Source organism: Schistocerca americana, chromosome 11 (assembly GCF_021461395.2).
Source record: "Schistocerca americana isolate TAMUIC-IGC-003095 chromosome 11, iqSchAmer2.1, whole genome shotgun sequence".
In the NCBI taxonomy this organism is placed as follows: domain Eukaryota; kingdom Metazoa; phylum Arthropoda; class Insecta; order Orthoptera; family Acrididae; genus Schistocerca; species Schistocerca americana.
The window spans coordinates 24,399,480-24,426,801 of record NC_060129.1 but is presented as its reverse complement, the minus strand read 5'-3'; the positions used below and the strand labels follow the sequence as shown (position 1 = coordinate 24,426,801).

General features: G+C 43.7%; 2 protein-coding genes across 2 annotated transcripts in view; one reads left to right on the top strand and one right to left on the bottom strand.

Annotated features, from left to right (window-relative positions):
* Positions 1–27,322, bottom strand: part of LOC124553969 (glycine-rich cell wall structural protein 1.8-like) — a 65,441-nt gene that overhangs the window by 18,381 nt on the left and 19,738 nt on the right. The gene's annotated exons all lie outside the window — the stretch shown is intronic.
* The window catches only part of LOC124553857 (ankyrin-1-like), an 86,356-nt gene continuing 60,453 nt past the window's right edge, over positions 1,420–27,322 (top strand). The window contains exon 1 of the mRNA XM_047127851.1: positions 1,420–1,520. The gene's annotated coding sequence lies outside the window, so the exon portion shown is untranslated. The remainder of the gene's footprint in view (positions 1,521–27,322) is intronic.

Here is a 27,322-nt window from a genome sequence, read left to right as displayed (position 1 = left end):
GGCCATCTTAATTCCACTGTCCACCAAAGACAATGACACAACACAAAGTAGCACTTCTTTTACATGTTCTTTGTAATGTTTATCCACCTCGAACAATAACACACATACGCTTTACCAAAGTGACATTCAGACTCCGCTCCTGACCCTTCTTGCTGCTTGTATTTATAACCTTGTCAAAGAACTACTAAAAAGAGATATAGTTTATAAGTCACATGTACATCTGTTATCGTAAATTGTGCAGAAAAGTTATTAATTTATATCGAGTGACATAATTTAATAGGTTATTAAAATGACAGACAGATTTGTTGACTTGACAGAATAATTCTTTGTTACAAAAAGGGCGTTTTTTAGAAGTTTGTCAATTGACTTCTCTAATTTGCATAAATAAGTAAATAACTTTAATTATTAAGAATTACATTGGTTTTCGTCTAAAATAGGAGTGTTTACGTGAATACTGAGTGAAAAACGGTCCTACTGAACAAATTGGTTTCACTGGGTGATTTTTATTTAAGAAGATCCAAAATACGTAAGTTGGCCACTATTTTTCGTACTTAATATTAATTATTTAAGATGAACTTATTGTTTTTACATGAAGACATTTGCTGTATCAGTGATCAAGTGATATTAACTTTTGTGTGGGTCAGTTATTCAGTATAATTTAATGGGCTGACTGTTTATGGAGACATGTTATGCAATCATTGTTAACATACACAATAACTTTTCTATAATCATAAATACTCGTTGAACTGGTTGAATTTGGAGGGTATCGCATACTTCGGTAAAGTAAAGCCTTTAATAGGTTCCGTTACAAGTCCCAGTATAGGCCATTTAATCGCTGAAAAATGCTCCACGCTCGCATCTTTAAAAAGCCAGCGACTTAATTTCTACCGCACTTGTAACCGAGCCAATAAACGAGTGTTATGTCCTACCACACCATCGTTGTTGCTTGTCTGTCATCAATGACAACCCAACGCAAACGCAGCTGCTCTCGTTAGTTACGTATCGGCTACTTCGTTGTCCGTGTTGAAAGAGAATGCCTGAAATAATGTCTTCACAGCCCACTCTTGACTCTATGGATCTCGAAATATTGATTTCCCTAATGATTTCCGATGCGGGATGTCGCCTGCAACTAGCTGCAACTGCCATTCCGCGTTCAAAGTCATTATTATTATCCCGTCGAGCGGTAATTATGACGTCGGGAATATTTTCGCATGAATCACTTGTGTAGTAACGAGAGCTCTGCCGATGCACTTCACTTTTATACGTCGTGTACGCGATGTATGTGTACATACCGCTGTCCCGTGTCTTTTGTCATCTCAGTGTATTTTATTGTTGGATGCGTTCGCAGTGCAGAGCGCACAGACGTTTCGCAGTTGTCTGCGAGTCCCGGCGGTTCGGCCGCTTGGCGGCAGCACTGCAGCGCTAGCTGTTCTGCGTCGCAGTTCGTTACCGGCATGTCTGCAGGGAGCGTAATAAAATCGCGCATTGAACTGCGGAAGCACTTCACAAAACAGACGGCGGTAAGTCAGCTGTGCATGTGTGTAACCTCCACACGCCTAGTTAGAGCCTAGTTAGTAATTTGCGAATTAACGGATTAGGCAATAATTGCTTTGGTAGAGATGCCTTACTTCAAAAATGTAGTTACTCACTAGCCTGATATTTAGTTCGATCATTCGGCACTTATGCAGTATAGTGGGTACATGCGCTGATCACGAGTAAAGCACCTACTGATCACGAGAAAAGTACCTATTTTTGAAGGAAAAGCGTATTTCTAAAGTTATAAGCAAGACGAGAGCTTTTATTTCAAAAATTGTGTGTTATAGTCATATCTGATGCACAGTATTTCAAAAACTTTTTTTTTTGCAAAAAAGATGAAATTAATAACAAAATTTTTTCAAAAAATCATATTTGTTTATTTTGCACAGACATAGCTATTCAGCATAGCACGGTCAGTTCCGAAACGCCTTTTATTCTATTCTTTAGCTTTTTGCCAGACTGAGTCCACGTGATTTGTGGTTGCCTTTGTAAAGGGATCGACAAAATAAAGCAAATGATTAACAGTCAGATGATTGTAGCTCAAATTACCTATGGTGTTGTAAGCTTGCCACAAATCGGAAGCTACTGTGGTTCCAGGCAAAAACGCTGTTGCAAAATTGGCAGCAAACTGGTAGCATCACGTCGTGGCACAGCAACCATAAAGCTTTGCTTTGCCTCAACGTCATAACCACCAAAGACCCATTGCCCCCGCACCGTATGACCTCGATGGTACTTTCTCCTGACGAAGCAGCTGTCGTCTTGCTGATATCTTCAGAAATACGCGTTTCCTTCAAAAATAGGTACTTTTCTCGTGATCAATAGGTGCTTTCCTCGTGATCAGCGCATGTATCCCCTAAACTGCACAAGTGCCATTCTTTGTAATGGAAACGCACTATGTGCTTTTGCTGGAAGCATTATTGTCAAAATTGCTTTTGTGTGTAACCCTCACACGCGTTTGTGTCTGGCTCAGAGCCTAGTTTACTGATTAGCAAATTAATGGACCAGACAAAAAATGCTTTGGTACAGATATCTTTCTGCAAAAATGTAGTTACTTACTAGCCTGATATTTAGTTCGATGATTCTTTGTAATGGAAACTCACTCTGTGTTTTTGTTGGAAGTATTATTGTCAAATTTGCATTTGTTCCTTTCAATTCTCTGTTATGTTTGAGCAACTACATGCTTGTCGTTGCAGTGTGCCATTGGAAAATACATTGACATTTTTAAAACTATAGACAGACAATCGATTATTGCATAAAACTGGCCATTATTGAAACTGTTTATTCTGTTTCAGAAGTCGAAATATTGTATTCGCATTTAAAGGGGAGGCGGCTTCTTTTAATTGCTTCACCCTTTACGTAATGACTGTTACTGTACTTTGGAATGAGATGTTTGTGTCACAGTACCGTTACTGTGTGCTGTTGGACGGTCTGCAGGTACGGAGTGTTAAATGTAGCACACCTCAGTGCCTCTAAAAGTTGAGAGCTTGTGTTGTGTTGCCTTTCTCGACTTCTGACCCACATACACTGATATACGGAAGTAGCAATAGAACCCATACGTTCAGCGTCGTCATTGTCGACATACGTATCTGACGTTTCCTTCCTTTATTCTGTGGTGGCCTGCTTGGTCTGTATTCTGCTGAAACCTACGAATGCAAAATTTTAGAGCGACATCCCACAAGAGCTAGCTGATTGTTTTGTCTGCATCCATTGTTCGCAAAACATGCAGCTTATTTTGAGCGTATCAGACACTCAATACTACGTAGGTGCCAGTTGCCATTTAGTGTAAACGGAAGATATTTTCGAGCCACGTCTCTGAAGCGGGATTCACTACAAAGTACTGTGACGCGGTAGTTAGATCACCGTCTCTAAACATCATTAGCGTCAAAACTTTCGTGCACCCCTAGTTGGGTATCTTTGTCACATAAAAAAGCATTTCTTTTTAACTCCTATAAACATCCTAAAATTACGTATATGATGATGTTTACACCGTGTTTATGTACTCGCTAGTATGTGGCCTCGGCCGTGTTATATCATTCGTACCATTCCTCCTGACAATAATAGTTTGATTCGGATTTTGTCATTCTACAGTTGGCAGTTTGTGTCGTATATCTGTTTTGAAATTAGGTGACAAAGGTGATTTAATTTCCTTGTTTCGTTTTCTGTTGGGGTACGCTCTGAAGCTGTATTTGTTACCTATTTATGGTGCTTTACTTACTATTGTTTCTTCCGCGTTATTGTTACAGGCTGTATACGATCCGGCAGAAACCATCGATTTTTTCATCCGGGAGAAAATCGGGAAAAATCCCGGAATTTTTTAGAATTTCGGGAATTTTTCATTGTTTTAGTTTTCAATTAAGTTTTTTTAAATTTTGACTGGTAAGAACCGATACTCTAACAGAAGATATTACTGTATTCCGCTACTGCAGAATACTTCTGCAGCAATAAACATGAACTAGAGAAAAAAACGGAAATAAAACTTAAATTGCAAAGGAAATGCGCCATATACAGCAACAAAACAGTGCTCATACAAGCGTCTGCCAACGGCAAAATGTGCAAAGGCTTTAGGGCGACTATGCAATGCTTCATAACAACAAATTGCCTCCGATGAGCGTAACGTCACAACTGTTTACATTAAGATTCGTTTTAGCTGTTACGTGCGGGCTCATGCGCATGCGCAGTTGAGTCGCGGATGAGTAGTACCTTTTCCCGCTTCTGGCTACAGAAATGTTGTTGGCTGTGTAAGCAGTCGCAGCAAGCAGCTAGATGCAGCCGGGAATAATTTTACTCCCGCACCCTTCCTGCCAGATCCACGCATGTGCATCAGGCCCAGATCTAGGGTGGAGGGGGGGGGGGGGGGGGGATTCATATTCTTGAGGGAAAAAACCTTGTTTCACAAAGCGCCTAGCATGCAGCGCATATCCGTCTATCGATTACTCATATGATTTTGAAACGCATCCCTGTTGGTTTTTGAACAAATTCTAAGCTGATTTCTGAATGAATCGTAAGTTGATTTTTAAATGCGTGCATAGTGTACGTGATGTCTGTCAGGGAATCCTCGTCTCATTTAGAGATAAACTTCCCTGCAGGCTAAAGGGGATGGAGCTATACGAGCTGAGTAGAATAAAGCCGAACAGGTTAATGCCAACTGCTGCATGTTTATGTGGTTGTTTGGGTTTGCGAATGACCAGCGCTGTTATAATTACTAGTGAAAGCCATAGATTCAGATTACCAGAGTGGAAATAAACGACTAACCGGAATAACAGGTAAGAAAGATTACGTATTATCTCCTCGGTGTATAAGAGAAAATGAAATTTCGACAGAAAATTTTTGGTCAGATCGCTACACTAGTAAGGGCCAGTTGCACTCGATTAAGTTCTACTCTGGAAGTAGCGCGGAAGACGCGTTGTACGCACATGTAAAAACGCCTAACCTGAACATAATCGCGTGATAACTAAACCGGTGATTTTGGCAAGGTTAGTGAAGTTAACCGGCGAATAAGTTTTGACAGTGACAGGAATGGTTCCGGAATTAGTGATGACAAGATTGTTTTTTAAAATGAGAAAGGAGAAGAAACAGGGACATCACACAAATTATGGAAGAGTATGACGATTCCAAATTTATAAAAATTTCGTGCTACTACGTTCCCATCTCATGCTTGAGAAACTGGAGCGTATGAATGAAATGTGAAACTAACATAAATCTCTTCGCTTGCAGTAAGCGTAATAGGCATTTGATATTGGCACTTCGTGAATTATATACTGTCGTGTTATAAAAATGACCATTTGTGCCAAAACAGCCTGGTTTATTTTATGTGTTACAATTGCTGCTGTATTAGAAAGCTTCTTTCTTTTATCTAGCAGACAGTGACAAAATAGACGTAATCAGTTCGAGAAACCACACCAGTCTTGGGTACTATTTGTATTAACAGCTTTTGCAGTATTACACATTTCGATTTTTCGTGTAGCAAAATGTTTGACGAACTTTTTTGAGGTAATATATTATTTCGCAGAAAGGGAAGCACGCCATTTTATGCCAAGCAAAAGAGAAAATGATGGCCTAATAGTCAATAAAGAGCGCATATTTTCTGAGCTCTTGTTCTCCCGATTACAAATAATCCCACAACTAATATTTGCGGTTTCTTATTATTTTTTTTTAAAAAAAGAGGTGGAGGATGTCAAACTGGCCGTCTGGGAGCAGGAGAGACACTACAGGACATTTTAATTTCCACTGTCCTGAATATAGTTTGATGGCATCCATTACAAGATATACGCGTTTTTCAACTACACAGAGCGAAATACAGTGACGTGCTGTGTGAAGAGGCTTGGCACTGCACTTTGGCACACTTCAGACCAAATAACATGCCTTACATTTCCTCGAGCACATTTGCTTTGTGTGTCAGTCTCTTCAGAAAGGTGTGCGGTACAAATGAACATATTTTTGAAAATCCGATTTTTTAAATTTTTGACATTCTATCTCAAACCCTCGATGGGGGAGGGGCACTATCTAGTGTCGCCCAGGTGCGGAAATATCTTAGATACGGAGCCGGTTCGCACAGCAGTCTGAATTACATCTACATGATTACTCTGCAATTCACATTTAAGTGCTTGGCAGAGGGTTCATCGAACCACAATCACACTATCTCCCTACCATTCCACTCCCCAACGGCGCGCGGGAAAAACGAACACCTAAACCTTTCTGTTCGAGCTCTGATTTCTCTTATTTTATTTTGATGATCGTTCCTACCTATGTAGGTTGGGCTCAACAAAATATTTTCGCATACGGAAGAGGAAGTTGGTGACTGAAATTTCGTAAATAGATCTCGCCGCGACGAAAAACCTCTTTGCTTTAATGACTTCCATCCCAACTCGCGTATCATATCTGCCACACTATCTCCCCTATTACGTGATAATACAAAACGAGCTGCCCTTTTTTGCACCCTTCCGATGTCCTCCGTCAATCCCACCTGATAAGGATCCCACACCGCACAGCAATATTCTAACAGAGGACGACCGAGTGTAGTGTAAGCTGTCTCTTTAGTGGACTTGTTGCATCCTTAAAGTGCCCTGCCAATGAAACGCAACCTTTGGCTCGCCTTCCCCGCAATATTATCTATGTGGTCTTTCCAACTGAAGTGGTCCGTAATTTTAACACCCAGGTACTTAGTTGAATTCACAGCCTCGAGAATTGTACTATTTATCAAGTAATCGAATTCCGACGGATTTCTTTCGGAACTCGTGTGGATCACCTCACACTTTTCGTTATTTAGCGTCAACTGCCACCTGCCACACCATACAGCAATCTTTTCTGAATCGCTTTGCAACTGATACTGGTCTTCGGATGACCTTACTAGACGGTAAATTACAGCATCATCTGCGAACAACCTAAGAGAACTGCTCAGATTGTCACCCAGGTCATTTATATAGATCAGGAACAGCAGAGGTCCCAGGACGCTTCCCTGGTGAACACATGATATCACTTCAGTTTTACTCGATGGTTTGCCGTCCATTACTACGAACTGCGACCTTCCTGACAGGAAATCACAAATCCAGTCGCACAACTGAGACGATACCCCATACGCCCGCAGCTTGATTACAAGTAGCTTGTGAGGAACGGTGTCAAAAGCTTTCCGGAAATCTAGAAATACGGAATCAACTTGAGATCCCCTGTCGATAGCGGCCATTAGTTCGTGCGAATAAAGAGCTAGCTGCGTTGCACAAGAACGATGTTTTTTGAAACCGTGCTGATTACGTATCAACAGATCGTTCCCTTCGAGGTGATGCATAATGTTTGAATACAGTATATGCTCCAAACCCCTACTGCAAACCAACGTCAATGATATAGGTCTGTAGTTCGATGGATTACACCTTTTTTTTTTTTTTTTTTTTTTTTTGTTTTTTTGTCGTCAGTCTACTGACTGGTTTGATGCGGCCCGCCGCGAATTCCTTTCCTGTGCTACACTTTTCATCTCAGAGTAGCACTTGCAACCTACGTCCTCAATTATTTGCTTGACGTATTCCAATCTGTCTTCCTCTAAAGTTTTTGCCCTCTACAGCTCCCTCTAGTACCATGGAAGTCATTCCCTCATGTCTTAGCAGATGTCCTATCATCCTGTCCCTTCTCCTTATCAGTGTTTTCCATATATTCCTTTCCTCTCCGATTCTGCTTAGAACCTCATTCCTTACCTTGTCAGTCCACCTAATTTTCAACATTCGTCCATAGCATCACATCTCAAATGCTTAGATTCTCTTCTGTTCCGGTTTTCCCACAGTCCATGTTTCACTACCATACAATGCTGTACTCCAGACGTACATCCTCAGAAATTTCTTCCTCAAATTAAGGCCGGTATTTGATATTAGTAGACTTCTATTAGCCAGAAATGCCTTTTTTGCCATAGCGAGTCTGCTTTTGATGTCCTCCTTGCTCCGTCCGTCATTGGTTATTTTACTGCCTAGGTAGCAGAATTCATTGACTTCGTGACCATCAATCCTGATGTTAAGTTTCTCACTGTTCTCATTTCTACTACTTCTCATTACCTTCGTCTTTCTCCGATTTACTCTCAAACCATACTGTGTACTCATTAGACTGTTCATTCCGTTCAGCAGATCATTTAATTCTTCTTCACTTTCACTCAGGATAGCAATGTCATCAGTGAATCGTATCATTGATATCCTTTCACCTTGTATTTTAATTCCACTCCTGAACCTTTCTTTTATTTCCATCATTGCTTCCTCGATGTACAGATTGAAGAGTAGGGGCGAAAGTCTACAGCCTTGTCTTACATCCTTCTTAATACGAGCACTTCGTTCTTGATCGTCCACTCTTATTATTCCCTCTTGGTTGTTGTACATATTGTATATGACCCATCTCTCCCTATAGCTTACCCCTACTTTTTTCAGAATCTCGAACAGCTTGCACCATTTTATATTGTCGAACGCTTTTTCCAGGTCGACAAATCCTATGAAAGTGTCTTGATTTTTCTTTAGCCTTGCTTCCATTATTAGCCGTAACGTCGGAATTGCCTCTCTCGTCCCTTTACTTTTCCTAAAGCCAAACTGATCTTCACCTAGCGCATTCTCAATTTTCTTTTCCATTCTTCTGTATATTATTGTTTTAAGCAGCTTCGACGCATGAGCTGTTAAGCTGATTGTGCGATAATTCTCGCACTTGTCAGCTCAGCTCTTGCCGTCTTCGGAATTGTGTGGATGATGCTTTCCCGAAAGTCAGATGGTATGTCGCCAGACTCATATATTCTACACACCAACGTGAATAGTCGTTTTGTTGCCACTTCCCCCAATGATTTTAGAAATTCTGATGGAATGTTATCTATCCCTTCTGCCTTATTTGACCGTAAGTCCTCCAAAGCTCTTTTAAATTCCGATTCTAGTACTGGATCCCCTATCTCTTCTAAATCGACTCCTGTTTCATCTTCTATCACATCAGACAAATCTTCACCCTCATAGAGGCTTTCAATGTATTCTTTCCACCTATCTGCTCTCTCCTCTGCATTTAACAGTGGAATTCCCGTTGCACTCTTAATGTTACCACCGTTGCTTTTAATGTCACCAAAGGTTGTTTTGACTTTCCTGTATGCTGAGTCTGTCCTTCCGACAATCATATCTTTTTCGATGTCTTCACATTTTTCCTGCAGCCATTTCGTCTTAGCTTCCCTGCACTTCCTATTTATTTCATTCGTCAGCGACTTGTATTTCTGTATTCCTGATTTTCCCGGAACATGTTTGTACTTCCTCCTTTCATCAATCAACTGAAGTATTTCTTCTGTTACCCATGGTTTCTTCGCAGCTACCTTCTTTGTACCCATGTTTTCCTTCCCAACTTCTGTGATGACCCTTTCTAGATATGTCCATTCCTCTTCCACTGTACTGCCCACTGCGCTATTCCTTATTGCTGTATCTATAGCGTTAGAGAACTTCAAACGTATCTCGTCATTCCTTAGTACTTACGTATCCCACTTCTTTGCGTATTGATTCTTCCTGACTAATGTCTTGAACTTCAGCCTACTCTTCATCACTACTATATTGTGATCTGAGTCTGTATCTGCTCCTGGATACGCCTTACAATCCAGTATCTGATTTCGGAATCTCTGTCTGACCATGATGTAATCTAATTGAAATCTTCCCGTATCTCCTGGCCTTTTCCAAGTATACCTCCTCCTCTTGTGATTCTTGAACAGGTTATTCGCTATTACTAGCTGAAACTTGTTACAAAACTCAATTAGTCTTTCTCCTCTTTCATTCCTTGTCCCAAGCCCATATTCTCCTGTAACCTTTTCTTCTACACCTTCCCCTACAACTGCATTCCAATCGCCCATGACTATTAGATTTTCGTCCCCCTTTACATACTGCATTACCCTTTCAATATCCTCATACACTTTCTCTATCTATTCATCTTCAGCTTTCGACGTCGGCATGTGTACCTGAACTATCGTTGTCGGTGTTGGTCTGCTGTCGATTCTGATTAGAACAACCCGGTCACTGAACTGTTCACAGTAACACACCCTCTGCCCTACCTTCCTATTCATAACGAATCCTACTCCTGTTGTACCATTTTCTGCTGCTGTTGATATTACCCGATACTCATCTGACCAAAAATCCTTGTCTTCCTTCCACTTCACTGACCCCTACTATATCTAGATTGAGTCTTTGCATTTCCCTTTTCAGATTTTCTAGTTTCCCTACCACGTTCAAGCTTCTGCCATTCCACGCCCCGACTCGTAGAACGTTATCCTTTCGTTGATTATTCAATGTTTTTCCCATGGTAACCTCCCCCTTGGCAGTCCCCTCCCGGAGATGCGAATGGGGGACTATTCCGGAATCTTTTGTCAATGGAGAGATCATGACACTTCTTCGATTACAGGCCACATGTCCTGTGGATACACGTTACGTGTCTTTAATGCAGTGGTTTCCATTGCCTTCTGCATCCTCATGTCGTTGATCATTGCTGATTCTTCCGCCTTTAGGGGCAATTTCCCACCCCTAGGACAAGAGAGTGCCCTGAACCTCTATCTGCTCCTCCGCCCTCTTTGACAAGGCCGTTGGCAGAATGAGGCTGACTTCTTATTCCGGAAGTCTTCGGCCGCCAATGCTGATTATTTATCAAAGTTTCGGCAGTGGTGGGGATCGAACCCGGGACCGAAGTCGTTTTGATTGTGAATCAAAGACGCTACAGCTAGACCACGTGTACAAACTCCTATTACCCTTCTTAAACACTGGTGCGACCTGCGCAATTTTCCAATCTGTAGGTACAGATCTAACGGTGAGCGAGCGGTTGTATATGACTGCTAAGTTGGGAGCTATTGTATCAGCGTAATCTGAAAGGAACGCATTAGTGGGGAAGTGTGTAGTCTCCACGTGACCCGCGTTTACATTTAGTGATTTTGCTGTTTTTTCTTCGTTTACTGCTCTCGCGTCAAATGAAAAGGAAACGGATTTCTGTTGCCGGGAGTTATCGAGTGAATTAAAATACATTCACATAATTACGCAATGCTAAAATATGTTATTAGTGTGAGACTTTATTTTTATTTCCATCTTTCTGACAGTCAAGCATTAATCGCCTTGCAGAACAATGAAGTTATTTTTGTCGGTTTGCTAAAGAAATTTGGCTGTTTCTAAACTTTGCCGCTGAGACAGTCAATGTATTTGAAACGAAGTGTTTAATTCCACACCTCTGGCTAGTTTCAACTCCTCGCTGCATTTCAAGTGCACATCTTCTAGTACATATGGCATTGTGCCATAATAAAGAACCAAACATGAGACAATATAGTACTGGTACTCCAAGGAAATTTACATCCCGAAAACCACACTGAAAAGCTTAGTAAAGTCTAGGCCTACTTCGTTGGGAATCTGGACATAGGAATGTGCACTTTAAGTATGCAGTTTAAATGTGCAAATTCTAGTATGGTTCACGAAATTCCGCTGCTCTTGAAGTATCCTCTGATGTCTTGCTTATTTTATGACACAATGTAAGATCTTTTAGTGTTTTACACGTACGAACATCCGGGCTACCTGCGTCATGGTAGCTGCTCAGGCGCGGTGTCGCCTGTTATCTGGCGCTCTCTGACAACTGCTGGAACGAACCTGTTTCTAACACGTCGTGGGAAAATATTGCTAATGGTGGTGTGAAAAGAGCTACTTCAAAAGTAAATTTCCTTTTACGCAAGCTGGACTATGTGCGAGAATGTTCGATGAATTTCTTAAATCACAGAGCATTTGACTCTCATTTAAAAATTAACTCTTTGGTGACGAGCCATTTAGAGGAATTTCGAGCCCAGAAGACCAGACACTTATGTCGTTATTACGAGCAAATTGATGTAGTATTATGGGATGCCCTGTCTCCTCTCTGGTAACTAATTTGTGGAAAACTTTGAGCATAAGTCACTGGATTCGGCTAAAAATTTTGCTGGCACAAAAAAATGGCTCTGAGCACTATGGGACTCAACTTTTGAGGTCATCAGTCCCCTAGAACTTTAAAACTAACTAACCTAAAGACATCACACACATCCATGCCCTAATCAGGGCTCGAACCTGCGACCGTAGCGGTCGCGCGGTTGCAGACTGTAGCGCCTAGAACCGTTCGGCCATCCCGGCCGGCTTGCTGGCATATATGTGATATATCCTAAGGTGTAACACTCGGAAAAAAGATCAACGTTATATGTTAAAGCTTAGCTCCTGTTGCAGTCTGTGAAAGCTTTGCTTTTCTAGTAGCAACACTACGTTTATTAATTTAAAACATTAACTCTTCCTGTTTGTGTATTCGTGCTGCTTAAATGTGATGTTGCTATTGGCTGAGTACATCACGTCTCCTATGGTCTGAATATCCGCTGTCATCGGCTGGCGAGGTCACGTGACATGAGCTATGACTGGCTTACAAAAGCTCACCGCAATCTCGATTTCAATGATTCGGAAAGTAACCTGCTGTTTTTGGTGGAATCCGAATTTATACTTTCGTGATACGAAAATAAGCAGCGTACATGTTGCTGCCCATCAAAGATCTTTCCAAAACATGTTTTTTTACCCTGAGTTTCGTTTTCTAAAGTGCCGAGAAATTCTATTCCCTTATATAAAAACATAACCATTCAAGGAATTGATAAGTTTTACAATTATGGGTGGAAAATCTGCTGTCATTTAAGATCGAAAAAGTGTTTTCACGCGGAAGAAACTGTATTTTTAACCGGGAAATACGGAATTTGTTTCCCTTGTCCATGTATACACCCTGTGTTAGGAACAGTTTCCCTGTTTATAATACCCAAGTCATTCGCGTGTGTTGAAAGCCATATTACCTCTCTGCTTTCATGAGCAACATCACAGTTGGAGATTGTGATAACAGACTGAAAGGAGTCACACAGGTAAACCTGCATTCAACAACCTGCTAGAGGATATTAAATGCTGTGCACATAATATCATGGAGTTTAAAACTGATGTAAGGAACTTTGTGTTGTGTATCTCCTCCTACTGTGTTGAGTATCTATACAGGAAATGTTTTAAATTTAGAATTTAATGTTCCATGCACATGCACTTACACAAAACGTACATCTTTCACCTCTTGCTCATGACAGGGATGACGAATGTAGCGTTGTGTGAGGTCTCTATGAGGCGGGTCATAGCTTGGTTGTGAGTTGGTGAAGCCAGCGACTGAGCCGTAACTATTTATGTGTATACACATTCGTGCATTCCGTACTTATATATACGCCCCGACGCACACACGCCAAATTCAAATTTGGCGCCGAACTCTCTGGTGAACAAATGGACACTGACTGGGCTGGGACACACAATAAACCAGTCACACTGTGTTCTGGTGTAGTGAAAAGTGTTTTATTACGTTATTTGTGGAAAATGCTTGTTATTGTTACGTATGCATCACAACATCTCAGCATGATGCGGAGAATGGAAGTGCTTGCCACACGAAAACGAAAGTAAATACGAAAATAGGCGCGAAAACATCACGAAAAACCAAATTACATTCTAGAAGATAGGTTAAATCAGAGCAAAAAACGTTTCTCATCAACATCGTTTGGTTGTAGATGACAACCTACCTATGATAATTAACACAAAAGTGATCCAGAAAATTTATGCTCACCAAATGTAAACGTGTTTACAAAAAGAAACGATCTGTTGTTTGAACAAAGAATACACATAGTTTTGTAATCATTTAACAAAAATGTTCACATTGCAGAATAAGTAAAGACGAAAACCCACTGATGAAGGCACAGTGGTGCCGAAACATGTTTGGGTACTGAGAAAAACGGTGTTTTGCGTAACTGGCGGACCTCAGCTCCAAAAATTTTACAAACATAATATGGAAAAGCTATCAGGGATGAATTACATAGTGTGAAAACATTTAAGTAAGCCGTGTGGGCAATATTTTTTCACAAACTTTCCACAAACAATAATTCTCAACAATCTCTTTGTGACATACCGTGGTGTAAATATCGTCAGCCAATACCCAGATGAAAGCCATATACCTACAAACATGGTTTGCCACTTGCTGTTTTAGACGTTATAAAACAAACTTTCAGGTAACTGTTTAGTCCTGAACTGCTGAAAAAAATGTGTACTTGGGAAAGTACAGAATACAAATGAGAGCTACCAATCAAGTTATATTTACGCATGTCCAAAACAATATTTGTGTCGCCATTTGTTGTGAAGATAGGTGTATGTGATGCCTGTCTAGTGTTCAGTAGGGGAAATGTAGGTAGGGTTAAGTGCCTGCAGAGACTAGGCCTGCATCCACGTGCATTCACACTGAAGGTACCCAGAAGCACCGATGGAATGCGACTGGACGAAGCTCAGACAGCAGAAGATAAAACGCAAAAGTTGGCTAGGCAAAGCAGGCAGGGGAAGAGATTACTCCAGGAGGAGTATGGCAGCATTCGTCAAGAGGTATAGCAATATTGTCAGAAATCGAAATAAAAACTTTAAATGCGAATTCCCATTAAACTGACGTGTTTAGCTTTTCTCAAGAACTATCAAAGCTAACATCCTGAAATCTGGCTTAGTTCTTAAGAATTACCTACTGCAGAATACTGTGTAGCACTTTCCCGTTATCTTTTCTGAGAGAAAACTACTCATTTCAAATTTGAGAAAAATCTAGCAGTCCTGGGTAACACAAAACAGAAAAATTAATTTCAAAGCAACTGTGGCCTTAAAGAAAAATCTGTTCCACACGTTTTATGAGCCTTTTATGCAGAAGTAAACTGTGAAATTCCAGTTTTATCGCCTGATTAGTTTAAGATAAAAACATTATAGAAATAATAGTACTTACAAATAAATTCCTTATAAAATGTATGTCGACGCGCATTTTCAAACAAAAATTGCACAAAATGTCAAGTGTTACGCTGTACGTAATAATGTCAGGTTTTACCATTCTAGCTGTAATATATATATAATGTTGAGCGTTCTGTGCGATATCGCTTGTCAACGTGTGCTTCCAGTGTTCCGCGTGATGGCGCACTGGCGTTATGTTTCGTAGTGTAGGAGCGAGGGCCCACGTGTGACTTCAATCCAGTCGGTCTGCGTTAAGGGCGAAAAGGCATTCGGAAACGATCTAAAATTGTCGTATCGAATGCACTGAAGTTTTTCACTGATCCGGCTATCAGTGAAGAAATCAGGAATAATATAAATTTTGCACAGGTTCATTACATGACAAGGAAACCTTGTGGTATTCCAGGGTCGACTGTATTCCGCATTAACAGTTCGGTAACACCGGCAGTCGATTCTACAAGGAAGGGATAAAAACGAAAACAGAAATTTACGGAATTGCAAGAGAGTGGCAAAAGGTTTGGTGATGCTACGACAGGAGAGAGTATTCAACGGCTAGAACAAGTGTTTTCTCGGTGAAAAAATTAAGCGTTCTGGCTCAGAGGCGTCTGTCCTCTATCTTGTCCGTCCACTTGTTTTCTGATACAGGAAGTGTAATGGTGGACGAAAATTTTTAATGGAATGCAGATACATTGCAGCAGCAAGAACGAAATTTTGTGCAAAGTGCACGTATTGCGAGCTGAGAACAGTAGTTTTGTAGTACACTTCGATGCAACTTGGGCTTCACAAAACCATTAGCACTATGTGATCAAAAGTATCCGGACACCTGGCTGAAATTACTTAGAAGCTCGTGGCTTATGGCGCCCTCCATCGGTAATGCTGGAATTCAGTATGGTGTTGGCCCACCCTTAGCCTTGATGACAGCTTCCACTCTAGCAGGCATGCGTTCAGTCAGGTGCTGGAAGGTTTCTCGAAGAATGGCAGCCCATTCTGCACGGAGTGCTGCGTTGAGGCGACGTATCGATGTCGGTCAGTGAGGCCTGACACGAAGTCGGCGTTCCAAAACATCCCAAAGGCCTTCTATAGTATTCAGGTCAAGAGTCTGTGCAGGCCACTCCATTGCAGGGATGTTGTTGTCGCGCAACGGTAGGCCGTGCATTATGAATAGGTGCTCGATCGCTATCCGCAAATTGCTCTTCAACAGTTGGAAGCAGGAATGTGCTTAAAACATCAATATTGGCTGGTACTGTGATAGTGCCACGCAAAACAAAAAGGAGTGCAACCCCCTCCATGAAAAACACGACCACACTGTAACACCGCCGCCTCCTAATTTTACTGTCTGCACTACACACGCTGGCAGGCGACGTTCACCGGGCATTCGCCATACCCACACCCTGCCACCGGATCACCACATTGTGTATCGTGATTCGTCACTCCACACAGCGTTTTCCCACTGTTCAATCGTGCAATGTTTACGCTCCTTACACCGAGCGAGGCGTCGTTTTGCATTTACCGGTGTGATGTGTGGCTTATGAGCAGTCGCTCCACCATGAAATCCAACTTTTCTCAGCTCCCGCCTGAGTATTGTAGTACTTGCAGTGGAACCTGACGCAATCTGGAAATCCTGCGTGATGGTCTGGACAGATGTCTGCCTGTTACACATCACGACCTCCTTCAACTGTCGGCGGTCTCTGACACAACAGAAGAGGTAGGCCTGTACGCTTTTGAGCTGGACGTATCCCTTCACGTTTCCTCTTCAGTGTCACATCGGAAACAGTGGACCTAGGGATGTTAAGGAGTGTGGAAATCTCGTGTGCGGACGTATGACCCAAGTGGCACCCAGAACCCTGACGACGTTCGAAGATTGCTCTCTGACGATGTCTAATGACTACTGAGGTCACTGATATGGAGTACCTGGCAGTAGGTGGCAGCACAATGCACCTAATACGAAAAACGTATGTGTTTGGGGGTGTCCGGATACTTCCGGTGACAGTGTATGTTTTACGCGACCTCAACACAAATATTGGCCTGAAAGTACAAAGAGATACTTTTGTATGACGTATATCGGCGATATGAGTGATGGGTGCCGTGATGAAGTCAATTAGAGCTGCAAATAAAAAATTTTCGGGAGGCAGCGAGTATTCTTGAACGTATCAAGCCGAGCCATCGGAACTAAAAGGCGCCGGTGGCATGCAAGTGCTGGCACGCATATGGTCTCTCACAAGTGAAATGCTTTCATAGGTGACGCGATACACTAATGATGATGTCCATAATGTTACAGAAATTACTTTTATATTATTCACCGAGCAAGGCACGGAAGTCCTTCCGACAAATTGACATCCGGCACCTGCGCGATACAATGCATCAGCATTTGAAAGCTTGCATTCAACATTTTGGCGGTTACACCGGTTATTAATGTGCCAGGACTTCACTTCTGCAATGGTTTATCTCGCGCTTACATTGTCCAGCAATCTTTCAATGCTAATCACTTCAAATATGTTACCTAAACGACTGTTTGTTGTTGTCGTCTTCAGTCCTGAGATTGGTTTTATGCAGCTCTCCATGCTACTCTATCCTGTGCAAGCTTCTTAATCTCTACTGCAACCTACATCCTTCAGAATCTGCTTAGTGTATTCATCTCTTGGTCTCCCTCTACGATTTTTACCCTCAACGCTGCCCTCCAATGCTACATTTGGTATCCCCCGATGCCTCAGAATATGTCCTACCAACCGGTCCCTTCTTCTAGTCAAGTTGTGCCACTAACTCCTCTTTTCCCCAAATCTATTCAATACATCCTCATTAGTTATGTGATCTACCCATCTAATCTTCAGCATTCTTCTGTAGCACCACATTTCGAAAGCTTCTATTCTCTTCTTGTCCAAACTATTTATCGTCCACTTTTCACTTCCATACATGGATACACTCCATACAAATACTTTCAGAAACGACTTCCTGACACTTAAATCTATACTCGATGTTAACAAATTTCTCTTCTTCAGAAACGCTTGCCTTGCCATTGCCAGTCTACATTTTATATCCTCTCTACTTCGACCATTATCAGTTATTTTACTCCCCAAATAGCAAAACTCCTTTACAACTTAAAGTGTCTCATTTCCTAATCTAATTCCCTCAGCATCACCCGATTTAATTCTACTACATTCCATTAACCTCGTTTTTGTAGTGACGTAACAAGACTGTTACGCCACACGGTAGTAGCCGAAAGAAAGGCACGCGTACACACACGCCGACGGGCGTCAAGTCTGGAACAGGATAACTATTGAATGGTAGCAAGAAAAGTACGTAGCTGCTTTATACTTAACTTTAATGTCTGGGACTTGTGATACATCTCTCTTGACTATACAAATGCGACTCGTAAGATACATGCACTGTTACAATTGGCGCCTTGCTAGGTCGTAGCCATGGACTTAGCAGAAGGCTATTCTAACTGTCTCTCGGCAAATGAGAGGAAGGCCTCGTCCATATTGTCGCTAGCAATGTCGTCGTACAACTGGGGCGAGTGCTCGTCCGTATCTCGAGACCTGCCTTGTGGTGGCGCTCGGTCTGCGATCACACAGTGGCGACACGCGGGTCCGACATGTACTAATTGGACCGCGGCCGACTTAAGCTACCACCTAGCAAGTGTGGTGTCTGGCGGTGACACCACATTCCTCCCCCGCAAATCGGCGAACGGTCGTAAGATAAGGCTTCCGCCCGCCGTGGGGAGGACCCCATGTTGACGTATGCGATGAGGTGGGGAGCCTAACAACAGGCGAGGCTGTGCCACCCGCACCCGGCCATTCGGTCCGAGGGGACCTAGGAAACGCCTGAAAACCTAGTCCAGGGTGCACGTCAACATGCGGTGTATGCGCCCGTAAAGAAACAGGAGGGGCCGAAGGGTCGACCTCCATTGCGTCGGGGTAGCCGACGCGCGATGACGTCATGTGGTCCGGAGCGGGCGGGAGTTCCATGGCGGAGGACAGCTGGTCACGGGAAGCGATCGGCGGCGCGTGACCCAGGGAGGCGCCCGGCGGTTGCAGCGAGGCGTCCACTGCGGGCGGCGCCGGCGGGAGAACAGGCAGCGGCGGCGGCGGCGGCGGCGGCGGCGCGTCGCCGTGAGGCAAAATGGAAGGCAGCGTCGGTAACACCTGGGCTGAGGCGAGCCAGTAGATGGGGCCCCAGGGCGCTGACTGGACGGCACCGTCGCTGAAAGCAGACGGGGAGCGGCAGAACCCGTGCGACGACAGAGGCGCAGCTGATTGAGATGCCGACGCACCTCACCAGAGGCCCCCAAAACCAAATACATCGCGCGGCCGAGGCAGCGAAGAATGCGCCATGCGAGCCAACGCCGTGAACCTCGATAGTTGCGATAAAATACAACGTCGCCTGGAGCAAAAGCAGGAGTCTGCCGCTGCACAGGAACCTGATGCAGCGGATGCAGCAAAGACATCAAGGTGCGATGAGGACGACCATGGAGCAACTCAGCCGGCGAGCGACCATCTCGGGGCTGAGAGCGATACGAGGACAAAAAGAGCAACAATGCGTCCTCCCGAGAATGCGACTCTTTCAATTTCAACATCTGTGACTTGAAAGTCCGGACCAACCGTTCGGCGGCACCGTTTGACTGAGGCGAAAACGGCGCGGATGTCAGATGTTGAATACCATTGGCCTGGCAGAATGACTGAAATTCTGCGGACATGAATTGTGGGCCATTGTCGGAAACAATAGTCTGCGGAAGACCTTCAATGCAAAAGATAGCAGACAACGCTTGGATTGTGGCGGAGGACGTCGTGGAAGACATCCGGACAACAAAAGGAAAATTACTGAAGGCATCTACCAGAACCAACCATCGAGCATTCCAGAATGGACCAGCAAAATCGATGTGCAAGCGTTGCCAAGGGGAAGTGGCTTTTGGCCATGCAAAGACTTTCCGCAGCGGCGCGGATTGTTGTTCGGCACACGCCATGCAAGAACAACACATATTCGTAATCGTAGCATCGATTCCGAACCAAGTACAGTGCTGACGAGCAAGTTGTTTCGTTCGCACTATACCCCAATGTCCTTGGTGAAGAAGCCGTAAAACAGAGGACTGTAACGAACGTGGGACCACGACTCTGGACTGATCATTATCAGAACGCAACAACAAAACACCACGTCGAACAAAAAGTCTCTCCTTGTGAGCAAAAAATCGGCGAACCAACGGATCCTCGATCCGAGACTTTGACAAAGGCCATTGCGTAGCAACAAAACGCAAAACGGTAGCAAGGACAGGGTCAGCAGCTGTGGCGGTAGCTACACGACGAAAATCAATCGGAAACGATTCGACCACTTCATCGGTTTCCGAATCAATGAACATGCAAGCAAGTTCGGAAGAATCGAATGCTTTATCCTCAGCAACAGGCAAACGGGACAACGCATCGGCGTTTCCGTGCTGAGCAGTGGACCGATACGAGATATCGTAGCGGTACTGCGAGAGAAAAATAGACCAGCGAATGAATTTCTGCGCTGTACGTGGAGGTACAGGCTTGTTCGGATGAAAAAGCGATGTCAAAGGTTTGTGGTCTGTGATGATGGTAAAGTGACGACCATACAAGAAATCATGGAACTTAGTAACACCAAACACGAGAGCCAAAGCTTCTTTCTCTATCTGTGAGTAATGTCGTTGCGCAGACGAGAGCAATTTTGACGCAAAGGCAATAGGGCGATCATGCGAGCCAACTTTGTGCGCAAGCACAGCACAGATCCCGAAATCCGATGCATCTACCATCAACAAAAGGGGTTTCCGGGGATCGAAAGGCGTGAGGCAAGTATTAGAAAGCAACGCCGATATCAACTGGCGAAAGGCGCGTTCGCATTCCGTCGTCCAGAGAAACGGAACACCTGTACGGCGTAAGCGAGGAAGCAGAGCTGAAATGAAGAGGCATTGCGCACATTCACTTACACCTTGTGATTCTATATAGTTCAATGTTCGTGCGACCTCATCACGCAATGCGTGGGGAACATTGCGCGCTCTGAAAAATTTCGGTTGCGCGTTTACTTTCAGTTCCAAATGTGCTTCATAGTTTTTAGCGCAACCTAAGCCCGGTGCAAAAATGTCTGCAAATTCGTCACACAGACGAGAAACACTTTCTGAAGGCACAGTTCGATTCACTGATAGGACCTGATTTACAATAGACATGTTAAACAACTGAAATAAATCTAAACCAAACAAGTTCACTGCAGTAGAAGAACGAAGAACGTAAAATGACACAAGTTTTGTTTGTCCCCTGTATGTTGCAAGAAGGCTGCACTGTCCTAACACAGGAATTGTCTGTCCGGAATATGTAGTGAGCTTAACAGTTGCGGCACGCAACGGAGGTGCACCCAGTTGTTTGTACGTGTCGTGATTGAGCAATGAAACTGCAGCTCCGGTATCGAGCTGGAATGGTATCACTTTGCCTTCAAAGTCTAAGTCCACAAAAAGTTTATTGTCCTGCTGACGACAAGAGCGACTGTTTTGTGCAATGTGAATAGACACTGGGACAGAATCACTTGCTAATTGACGTGATTTCCGGCGACGTCGACGCACAGTTTTTGTGGGACGAACACAGTCACTGTTAGAGAAAGTGTCACTGGACGAAGTGGAATTAACGACATGAATGTCCATGGGCGAAGGTCCACGAGCCTGTGTGTCCGTGGTTCGATTCCGGCGCGAAGCAAAGGGCCTGGAATGATTGTGATTGTCTGATCGGAGCTTTTTCTGGCAAACACTTTGAACATGTCCTTTCTTCTTGCAGAAAAAGCAAATAGCTTGGCGTGACGGGCAATGTTCACGCGAATGTCTAGTAGCACACCGCGGGCATGATTTCACTGCATTTGTGTGCTGGCGCAGCACACCTGGCTTAGCGCGCGGCGGCAGCTGTGCGGACGTATGCGAGGGCAGTTGACCGGGCCGCGTAGCGCGAGCGCGCCCGGCGGGCCGGTTAATGTTACACACGGCTGGCGAAATTTCAAAAGAGTCCGGAGCACAGTCAAGCGTGTCTTGTCTATCCAATATGTCTATCACTTGTTGAAGGGAGGGATTGACGAGTTTCAAAATTTGCTCCCGTATGCGAACATCAGAAACGTTCTGTGCAATTGCATCACGCACCATTGTATCTGAATAAGAAAGGCCACAGTCACAGTCAAAGGCACAGTCCCTAGTAAGTCCTTGCAATGTTGCTACCCACTCCCTATTAGTTTGACCGGCCGTACGTTTTGTACGAAAAAACGTATACCGTTTTGCAACCACATTAACTGTTTCTTTGAAATAGGCATCTAAAGCAGACAAAATTTCCTCGTAGGACAGAGTTGCTACGTCGCGTCGGGGAAACAATTTCACTATCACACGGTAGGTGGACACACCGACACAAGAAAGCAAAAACGGCTGCCGCTCATTACCTTGAATTCTGTAGGCGGCGAGATGGAAGGCGAACTGGCGGGACCACTCTTGCCAAGTCTCGTGGGTTTCATCAAAGGGTCGGAATTGAGGTGCAACAGCATGTTGTGGCTGCGGTAGCGATGAAGCGGCGGCCGCCGCATCGGTTTGAATGGCACGTTGACCCTGGACGAGCTGTCCAAGGGCATCCAATAACGCCTGCGTCTGCTGATTCTGCAAGCGATAAAATTCGGACAGTACATCTGGCGAAGCCATGACACAAATAAATTTAAGCAATTAGAGAGAACAAAACCCTTTCCGTTGCCTCGTCGCCAATCTGTAGTGACGTAACAAGACTGTTACGCCACACGGTAGTAGCCGAAAGAAAGGCACGCATACACACACGCCGATGGGCGTCAAGTCTGGAACAGGATAACTATTGAATGGTAGCAAGAAAAGTACGTAGCTGCTTTATACTTAACTTTAATGTCTGGGCCTTGTGATACATCTCTCTTGACTATACAAATGCGACTCGTAAGATACATGCACTGTTACAATTGGCACCTTGCTAGGTCGTAGCCATGGACTTAGCAGAAGGCTATTCTAACTGTCTCTCGGCAAATGAGAGGAAGGCCTCGTCCATATTGTCGCTAGCAATGTCGTCGTACAACTGGGGCGAGTGCTCGTCCGTATCTCGAGACCTGCCTTGTGGTGGCGCTCGGTCTGCGATCACACAGTGGCGACACGCGGGTCCGACATGTACTAATTGGACCGCGGCCGATTTAAGCTACCACCTAGCAAGTGTGGTGTCTGGCGGTGACACCACAGTTTTGCTTTTGTTGATGTTCATCTTATATCCTCCCTTCAAGACACTGTCCATTCCGTTCAGCTGCTCTTCCAGGTCCTTTGCCGTCTCTGACAGAATTACAATGTCATCGGGGAATCTCAAAGTTTTAATTTCTTCTCCATGAATTTTAATACCTACTCCAAATTTTTCTTTTGTTTCCTTTACTGCTTGCTCATTATACAGATTGAATCATTTCGGGGAGAGGCTACAACCCTGTCTCACTCCCTTCCCAACCACTGATTCCCTTTCGTGTCCCTCGACTCTTATAACTGCGATTTGGTTTCTGTACAAATTGTAAATAGCCTTTCGCTCCCTGTATTTTACCCCTGCCACCTTCAGAATTTGAAAGAGAGTATTCCAGTCAACATTGTCGAAAGCTTTCTCTAAGTCTACAAATGCTAGAAACGTAGGTTTGCATTTCCTTAATCTTTCTTCTAAGATAAGTCGTAGGGTCAGTATTGCCTCACGTGTTCCAACATTTTTACGGAATCCAAACTGATCTTCCCCGAGATCGGCTTCTACCAGTTTTTCCATTGTTCTGCAAAGAATTCGCGTTTGTATTTTTCAGCCGTGACTTGTTAAACTGATAGTTCCGTTATTTTCACATGAGTCAACACCTGCTTTCTTTGGGATTGGAATTATTATATTCTTCTTGAAGTCTGAGGGTATTTCGCCTGTCTCGAACATCTTGCTCACCAGATGGTAGAGATTTGTCAGGACTGGCTCTCCCAAGGCTGTCAGTAGTTCTAATGGAATGTTCTCTAGTCCCAGGACCTTGTTTCGGTTTAGGTCTTTCAGTGCTCTGTCAAACTCTTCACGCAGTATCATATCGCCCATTTCATCTTCATCTACATTCTCTTCCATTTCCATAATATTGTCCTCAAGTACATCGCCTTTGCATAGACCGTCTATATACTCCTTCCACCTTTCTGCTTTCTATTCTTTGCTTAGAACTGGGTTTCCATATGAGCTCTTGATATTCATATAAGTGGCTCTTTTTTCTCCAAATGTCTCTTTAATTTTCCTGTAGACCGTATCTATCTTACCCCTAGTGAGATAAGCCTCTATATCGTGACATTTGTCCTCTGGCCATTCCTGCTTAGCCATTTTGCACTTCCTGTCGATCTCGTTTTTGAGACGTTTGTGTTCCGTTTTGCCTGCTTCATTTACTGCAATTTTATATTTTCTCCTTTCATCAATTAAATTCAATGTTTCTTCTGTTACCCAAGGATTTCTACAAGCCGTCGTCTTTTTACCTACTTGATTCTCTGCTGCCTTCACTACTTCATCCCTCAGAGCTACCCATTCTTCTGCAGTATTTCTTCCCCCCATTCCTGTCAATCGTTCCCTTATGCTCTGTCTGAAACTCTGTACAACCTCTGGTTTAGTCAGTTTATCCAGGTCCCATCTCCTTAAATTCCCACCTTTTTGCAGTTTCTTCAGTTTTAATCTACAGTTCATAAGCAATAGATTGTGGTCAGAGTCCACATCTGCCCCTGGAAATGTCTTACAATTTAAAACCTGGTTCCTAAATCTCTGTCTTACCATTATATAATCTATCTGATACCTTTTAGTATCTCCAGGCTTCTTCCATGTATACAACCTTCTTTTATGATTCTTGAACAGTGTTAGCTATAATTAAGTTATGCTCTGTGCAAAATTCTACAAGGCGGCTTCCTCTTTCATTTCTTCCCCCCAATCCATATTCACCTACTATGTTTCCTTCTCTCCCTTTTCCTACTCTCGAATTCCAGTCGCTAGTGACTATTAAATTTTCGTCTCCCTTCACTGTCTGAATAATTTCTTTTATCTCACCTTACATTTCATCAATTTCTTCATCTGCAGAGCTAGTTGGCATATAAACTTGTACTACTGTAGTAGGCATGGGTTCCGTGTCTATCTTGACCACAATAATGTGTTCATTATGTTGTTTGTAGTACGTTACCCGCACTCCAATTTTTTTATTCATTATTAAACCTACTCCTGCATTACCCGTATTTGACTTTGTATTTATAACCCTGTATTCACCTGACCAAAAGTCTTGTTCCTCCTGCCACCGAACTTCACTAATTCCCACTGTATCTAACATTAACCTACCCATTTCCCTTTTTAAATTTTCTAACCTATCTGCCCGATTAAGGGATCTGACATTCCACGCTCCGATCCGTAGAACGCCAGTTTTCTTTCTCCTGATAATGACGTCCTCTTGAGTAGTCCCCGCCCGGAGATCCGAATGGAGGACTATTTTACCTCCGGAATATTTTACGCAAGAGGACGCCATCATCATTTAACCGTACAGTAAAGCTGCATGCCCTCGGGAAAAATTATGGCCGTAGTTTCCCCTTGCTTCAGCCGTTCGCAGTACCAGCACAGCAAGGCCGGTTTGGTTAGTTTTACAAGGCCAGATCGGTCAATCATCCAGACTGTTGCCCCTGCAACTACTGAAAATGCTGCTGCCCCTCTTCAGGAACCACATGTTTGTCTGGCCTCTCAACAGATACCCCTCCGTTGTGGTTGCACCTACGGTACGGCCATCTGTATCGCTGAGGCACGCAAGCCTCCCCACCAACGGCAGGGTCCATGGTATATTCCCGAAATTTCATTACTCTCCGTTAATTGTTTGTTGGTGCTGTGATTTTTTTTCCGTCGGTGTAGTTACACAAAGGATTATTAGAGAATGTGTTCCTGATAACGAGAGCCTCTTGTGGCCTTCGGCTGTCCATTACTTCCGCGGCTTAGTGGTAGACTGATACGGTCGTATCTGAAGGAGAGCACTTGAGATACAGCTGAGCTGGTGGGCGTCACGAGCGGCGCAGATTGCATTACTGGGTGTGGTCAGGCGATGCTTTGTCCCTGTCGCCAGGTGGAAGCAGGTCTCTCTGGCAGGTGTATGAGTGGGTGGTGTGGGACAGAGGAGTGGTGGGGAGGAGGGAGGGGGGGTACAGAGGTCAGGCTGCCCGTGGGTCTGTCCAGCGAGCTGCACCTCACCTGCTGTCGTGTCCTGTCCAGTCTTCTTCTGACCACACTGGGCTGCAGTCTGTCTTCTGTCTTGAGGTGAGTGCCGCCTACTCGGGATCTACAGCTACTTGATTACTCTGCTATTCACAATAAGGTGCCTGGCAGTGGGTTCAATGAACCACCTTCAAGCTGTCTCTCTTCCGTTCCACTCTCGAACGGCGCGCGGGAAAAACGAGCACTTAAATTTTTCTGTGCGAGCCCTGATTTCTCTTATTTTATCGTGATGAGAATTTCTCCCTATGTAGGTGGGTGCCAGCAGAATGTTTACGCAATTGGGGGAGAAAACTGGTGATTGAAATTTCGTGAGGAGACCCCGTCGCAACGAAAAATGCCTTTGTTTTAATGATTGCCACTCCAACTCACGTATCCTGTCCATTGCACTACTTCCCCAATTTCGCGATAGTATAAAACGAGCTGCCCTTCTTTGTACTTTTTCGATGATGTCCGTCAGTCCCACCTGATGCGGATCCCACACTGCACAGCAATACTCCAGAATAGGGTGGACAAGCATAGTGTAAGCAGTCTCTTTAGTAGACCTGTTGCACCTTCTAAGTGTCCTGCCAATGAATCGCAGTCTTTGGTTCGCTCTACACACAACATTATCTATGTAATCGTTCCAATTTAGGTTATTTCTGATTGTAATCCCTAAGTATTTAGTTAAATTTACAGCCTTCATATTTGTGTGACTTATCGCGTCATCGAAATTTAGCGGGATTCTTTTAGTACTCACGCGAATAACTTCACACTTTTCTTTATTCAGGGTCAATTGCCACTTTTCGCACCATACAGATATCTTATCTAAATCATTTTGCCAGTCGTTTTGATCATCTGATTACTTTACAAGACGGTAAATGACAGCATCATTTGCAAACAATCTAAGACAGCTACTCAGATTGTCTCCTACATCGTTAATATAGATCAGGAACAACAGAGAGCCTATAACACTTTCTTGGAGAAAGCCGGATATTACTTCTGTTTTACTCGATGACTTTCCGTCTATTACTACGAACTGTGACGTTTCTGACAAGAAATCACGAATCCAGTCGCGCAATTTGTGGGGCGGCTGGTGGAAATTAAGTTATTATAATGTTGAATTGTAGAAATTATGCAATTCCCTGCCGTTTAACCGTATGTGGGGCGGCTGGTGGAATTTGTTGTTATATAAATGTTCCTATTATTTATGCTGTTGTTTTTGCCGTTCTCAACACTGGCTCTCTAACTACAATTTTGGCAACCAGAAAGTGATTAGCAAAA